The sequence below is a fragment of the Stenella coeruleoalba genome (assembly GCF_951394435.1).
Source record: "Stenella coeruleoalba genome assembly, chromosome: 15".
In the NCBI taxonomy this organism is placed as follows: domain Eukaryota; kingdom Metazoa; phylum Chordata; class Mammalia; order Artiodactyla; family Delphinidae; genus Stenella; species Stenella coeruleoalba.
The window spans coordinates 76,388,359-76,395,341 of record NC_137161.1 but is presented as its reverse complement, the minus strand read 5'-3'; positions in this window follow the sequence as shown (position 1 = coordinate 76,395,341).

Here is a 6,983-nt window from a genome sequence, read left to right as displayed (position 1 = left end):
AGCGACCTCCCAGCTCCACGTAATATGAAACGGTGAAAATCTCCCAGAGATCTCCATCTCAGTGATAAGACCCAGTTCCACTCAACGACCAGCAAGCCGCAGTACTGGACACCCTATGCCAAACAACTAGCAAGACAGGAACACAACCCCATCCATTAGCAGGGAGGCTGCCTAAAATAATAAGGCCACAGACACCTGAAAACACAACACCAGACGTGGACCTGCCCATCAGAAAGACAAGGTCCAGCCTCATCCACCAGAACACAGGCACTAGTCCCCTCTACTAGGAAGCCTACACAATCCACTGAACCAATCCTAGCCACTGGAGACAGACACCAACAACAACGGGAACTACAAACCTTCAGCCTGAAGAAAGGAGACCCCAAACACAGTAAGTTAAGCAAAATGAGAAGACAGAGAAACACACAGCAGATGAAGGAGCAAGGCAAAATCCCACCAGACCTAACAAAGAGGAAATAGGCAGTCTACCTGAAAAAGAATTCAGAATATGATAGTAAAGATGATCCAAAATCTTGGAAATAGAATGGAGAAAATACAAGAAACGTTTAACACAGACCTAGAAGAACTAAAGAGCAAACAAACAGTGATGAACAACACAATAAATGAAATAAAAATTCACTAGAAGGGATCAATAGCAGAATAACTGAGGCAGAAGAACGGATAGGTGACCTGGAAGATAAAATAGTGGAAATAACTACTGCAGAGCAGAATAAAGAAAAAAAGAATGAAAAGAATTGAGGACAGTCTCAGAGACCTCTGGGACAATATTAAACGTACCAACATTCGAATTATAGGAGTCACCAAAGAAGAAGAGAAAAAGAAAGGGACTGAGAAAATATTTGAAGAGATTATATTTGAGAACTACCTTAATATGGGAAAGGAAATAGTTAATCAAGTCCAGGAAGCACAGAGAGTCCCATACAGGATAAATCCAAGGAGAAACACGCCAAGACACATATTCATCAAACTGTCAAAAATTAAATACAAAGAAAAAATATTAAAAGCAGCAAGGGAAAAACAACAAATAACACACAAGGGAATCCCCATAAGGTTAACAGCTGATCTTTCAGCAGAAACTCTGCAAGCCAGAAGGGACTGGCAGGACATATTTAAAGTGATGAAGAAGAAAAACCTACAACCAAGATTACTCTACCCAGCAAGGATCTCATTCAGATTTGATGGAGAAATGAAAACCTTTACAGACAAGCAAAAGCTAAGAGAATTCAGCACCACCAAACCAGCTTTACAACAAATGCTAAAGGAACTTCTCTAGGCAGGAAACACAAGAGAAGGAAAAGACCTACAATAACAGACCCAAAACAATTAAGAAAATGGTAATAAGAACATACATATCAATAATTACCTTAAATGTAAATGGATTAAATGCTCCAACCAAAAGACGTAGACTGGCTGAATGGATACAGAAACAAGATCCGTATATATGCTGTCTACAAGAGATCCATCTCAGAACTAGGGACACATACAGACTGAAAGTGAGGGGATGGAAAAAGATATTCCATGCAAATGGAAATCAAAAGAAAGCTGGAGTAGGAATTCTCATATCACACAAAATAGACTTTAAAACAAAGACTATTACAAGAGACAAAGAAGGACACTACATAATGATCAAGGGATCAATCCAAGAAGAAGATATAACAATTGTAAATATTTATGCACCCAGCATAGGAGCACCTCAATACATAAGAAAAATGCTAGCAGCCATAAAAGGGGAAATTGACAGTAACACAATCGTAGTAGGGGACTTTAACACCGCACTTTCACCAATGGACAGATCTTCCAAAATGAAAATAAATAAGGAAACACAAGCTTTAAATGATACATTAAACAAGATGGACTTAATTGATATTTATAGGACATTCCATCCAAAAACAACAGAATACACATTCTTCTCAAGTGCTCATGGAACATTCTCCAGGATAGATCATATCTTGGGTCACAAATCAAGCCTTAGTAAATTTAAGAAAATTGAAATCGTATCAAGTATCTTTTCCGAACACAACGCTATGAGACTAGATATCAATTACAGGAAAAAATCTGTAAAAAATACAAACAACACATGGAGGCTAAACAATACACTACTTAATAACCAAGAGATCACTGAAGAAATCAAACAGTAAATCAAAAAGCACCTAGAAACAAATGATAATTAAAACAGAACAACCCAAAACCTATGGGATGCACCAAAAGCAGTTCTAAGAGGGAAGTTTATAGCAATACAATCCTACCTTAAGAAACAAGAAACATCTCAAATAAACAACCTAACCTTACACCTAAAGCAATTAGAGAAAGCAGAACAAAAATACCCCAAAGTTAGCAGAAGGAAAGAAATCATAAAGATCAGATCAGAAATAAATGAAAAAGAGATGAAGGAAACGATAGCAAAGATCAATAAAACTAAAAGCTGGTTCTTTGACAAGATAAAATTGATAGACCAGACTCATCAAGAGTCTGGTCTATCTGGTCAAGATAGCCAGACTCATCAAGAAAAAAAGGAGAAGACTCAAATCAATAGAATTAGAAATGAAAAAGGAGAAGTAACAACTGACAGATTACTACAAGCAACTCTATGCCAATAAAATGGACACAGATTACTACAAGCAACTCTATGCCAAAAAAAATGGACAACCTGGAAGAAATGGACAAATTCTTAGAAATGCACAACCTTCCAAGACTGAACCAGGAAGAAATAGAAAATATGAACAGGCCAATCACAAGCATTGAAATTGAAACTGATTAAAAATCTTCCAACAGGGCTTCCCTGGTGGCGCAGTGGTTGAGAGTCTGCCTGCCAATGCATGGGACACGGGTTCGTGCCCCGGTCTGGGAAGATCCCACATGCCGCGGAGCGGCTGGGCCCATGGGCCACGGCCACTCAGACTGTGTGTCCGGAGCCTGTGCTTCGCAATGGGAGAGGCCACAACAGTGAGAGGCCCGCGTACCGCAAAAAAAAAAAAAAAAAAAAAAGAATCTTCCAACAAACAAAAGCCCAGGATCAGATGGCTTCACAGGTGAATTCTATCAAACATTTAGAGAAGAGCTAACACCTATCCTTCTCAAACTCTTCCAAAATATAGCAGAGGGAGGAACACTCCCAAGCTCATTCTACGAGGTCACCATCACCCTAATACCAAAACCAAACAAAGATGTAACAAAGAAAGAAAACTACAGGCCAGTATCGCTGATGAACATAGATTCAAAAATCCTCAACAAAATACTAGCAAACAGAATCCAATAGCACATTAAAAGGATCATACACCATGATCAAGTGGGGTTTATCCCAGGAATTCAAGGATTCTTCAATATATGAAAATCAATCAATGTGATACACCATATTAACAAATTGAAGGAGAAAAACCATATGATCATCTCAATAGATGCAGAGAAAGCTTTCAACCAAATTCAGCACTCATTTATGATAAAAACCCTCCAGAAAGTAGGCATAGAGGGAACTTTCCTCAACATAATAAAGGCCATATATGACAAACCCACAGCCAACATTGTCCTCAATGGTGAAAAACTGAAACCATTTACACTAAGATCAGGAACAAGACAAGGTTGCCCACACTCATCACTATTATTCAACATAGTTTTGGAAGTTGTAGCCACAGCAATTAGAGGAGAAAAAGAAATAAAAGGAATCCAAATAGGAAAAGAGGAAGTAAAGCTGTCACTGTTTGCAGATGACATGATACTATACATAGAGAGTCCTAAAGATGCTACCAGAAAACTACTAGAGCTCATCAATGAATTTGGTAAAGTAGCAGGATACAAAATTAATGCACAGAAATCTCTGGCATTCCTATACACTAATGATGATAAATCTGAAAGAGAAATTAAGGAAACAATCCCATTTACCATTGCAACAAAAAGAATAAAATACCTAGGGATAAACCTACCTAAGGAGACAAAAGACCTCTATGCAGAAAATTATAAGGCACTGATGAAAGAAATTTTAGACGATACCAATAGATGGAGAGATATACCATGTTCTTGGATTGTAAGAATCAACATTGTGAAAATGACTACACTACCCAAAGCAGTCTACAGATTCAGTGCAATCCCTATGAAACTACCAATGGCATTTTTCACAGAACTAGAACAAAAAATTCCACAATTTGTATGGAAATACAAAGGACCCCGAATAGCCAAAGCAATCTTGAGAAAAGAGAAACGGAGCTGGAGGAATCAGGCTCCCTGACTTTAGACTGTACTACAAAGCTACAGTAATCAAAACAGTATGGTACTGTCACAAAAACAGACATATAGATCAATGGAACAGGATAGAAAGCCCAGGGATAAACCAATGCACATCTGGTCACCTTATCATTGATAAAGGAGGCAAGAATATACAGTGGAGAAAAGACAGCCACTTCATTAAGTGTTGCTGGGAAAATTGGACAGCTACATGTAAAAGAATGAAATTAGAACACTCCCTAACACCATAAACAGAAATAAACTCAAAATGGATTAAAGACCTAAATGTAAGGCCAGACACTATAAAACTCTTAGAGGAAAACATAGGCAGAACACTCTATGACATAAATCACAGCAAGATCCGTTTTGAACCACCTCCTAGAGAAATGCAATTAAAAACAAAAACAAATGGGACCTAATTAAACTTAAAAGCTTTTGCACAGCAAAGGTAACCATAAACAAGACGAGAAGGCAACCTTCAGAATGGGAGAATATATTTGCAAATGAAGCAACTGACAAAGGATTAATCTCCAAAATTTACAAGCAGCACATGCAGCTCAATCTCAAAAAAACAAAAAACCCAATCCAAAAATCGGCAGAAGACCTAAACAGACATTTCTCCAATGAGGATATACAGATTGCCAACAAAAACATGAAAGAATGCTCATCATTAATCATTAGAGAAATGCAGATCAAAACTACAATGAGGTATCATCTCACACCGGTCAGAATGGCCATCATCAAAAAATCTACAAACAATAAATGCTGGAGAGGGTGTGGAGAAAAGGGAACCCTCCTGCACTACTGGTGGGAATGTAAATTGATACAGCCACTATGGAGAACAGTATGGAGGTTCCTTAAAAAACTAAAAATAGGGGCTTCCCTGGTGGCGCAGTGGTTGAGAGTCCGCCTGCCGATGCAGGCGCCACGGGTTCGTGCCCTGGTCCAGGAAGATCCCACATTCCGCGGAGCGGCTCAGCCCGTGAGCCATGGCCGTTGAGCCTACGCGTCTGGAGCCCGTGCTCTGCACTGGGAGAGGCCACAACAGTGAGAGGCCCGCGTAACACACAAAAAAAAAAAAAAAAAAAAAAAACTAAAAATAGAGCTACCATATGACCCAGCAATCCCAATACTGGGCATATACCCTGAGAAAAACCATAATTCCAGAAGAATCATGTACCAAAATGTTGATTGCAGCTCTATTTACAATAGCCAGGACGTGGAAGCAACCTATATGTCCATCAACAGATGAATGGATAAAGAAGATGTGGCACATATATACAATGGAATATTACTCAGCCATAAAAAGAAACGAAATTGAGTTATTTGTAGGAGGTGGTTGGACCTTGAGTCTGTCATACAGAGTGAAGTAAGTCAGAAAGAGAAAAACAAATACCATATGCTAACACATGTATATGGAATCTAAAAAAAAAAATGGTCATGATGAACCTTGGGGTAAGACGGGAATAAAGACACAGACCTACTAGAGAATGGACTTGAGGATACTGGGAGGGGGAAGGGTAAGCTGGGACGAAATGAGAGAGTGGCATGGACATATATACACTACCAAATGTAAAACAGATAGCTAGTGGGAAGCAGCCGCATAGCACAGGGAGATCAGCTCAGTGCTTTGTGACCACCTAGAGGGGTGGGATAGGGAGGGTGGGAGGGAGGGGGATGCAAGAGGGAGGAGTTATAAGGACATATGTATAACTGATTCACTTTGTTATAAAGCTTAAACTAACACACTATTGTAAAGCAATTATGCTGCAATAAAGATGTTTAAAAACAAACAATAAACAACAACAAAAAATGTAAGGTTTTTAAAAACATGCCGGGTTTTTATGAAAAGGAGAAGTCTATATTCATCTGGGAACGTAGAATATGGGGATATGGCTTTTTTTTCTTTTTGGCTACGTTGCACAGCTTGCAGGATTTTAGTTCCCAGACCAGGGATTGAACCTGGGCCCACAGCAGTGAAACTGCCAAGTCCTAACCATTGGACCACCAGAGAATTCCAGGCACTTGGCCTTTTCAAGGAGATCCAGCACAGCTTTTCTGGGGAAGTAAAATGATCTGAGAGTACAGGGGATAAGTAAATGGAAAGAGAAGAGATTGATTTTGGAGGCAGAGAAGGAAGCCCTGTAATGGGAAGAAGCTCAACATGACAGTTGGAGGTCGGTGTGATGGGATGAAAGAGCATGCAAGAATGCAACTCATTGCAAAGCTGAAAAGATTGCTTCTATGTGAAAGGTTTTAAACTTTCATTCTAATGACAATGAGAAGGCATAAAAGATCTTTAAGTATGGGGAAAGGGGCACAATTTGGTCTGTGGTTTGGAAAGATGATTCCAGATATGATGTAGAGAACACATTGAAGGGAGCCATTGAATAGTCAGATGACTATTTCAGATGTCCAAGTGAAGGAGTGTGGACCATGGATTGAAGTTGGAGAGAAGATGGATTTGAGAGATTTTTCATAGGTAAATTTGATGGGACTAGGTGGTAGGTTGACTATGGGGATGAGTATGAAGAAGTAAAAGGTGACCCCAACATTCCAGGCTTGTGCAAATGGGTCATGGTGTACAATGGAGAATACTAGAAGTGCAGAGTTGTGGCATGGAGATCATGAGTTTGGTCTGGGCTGATCATAAGACATCCAACAAGAGCTCCAAGAAGAGTTGATTTATGGAGGTGAAACATAGAGGTCTGGGCTAGGGATACAAATTTGTGAGTCATTCTCATGTA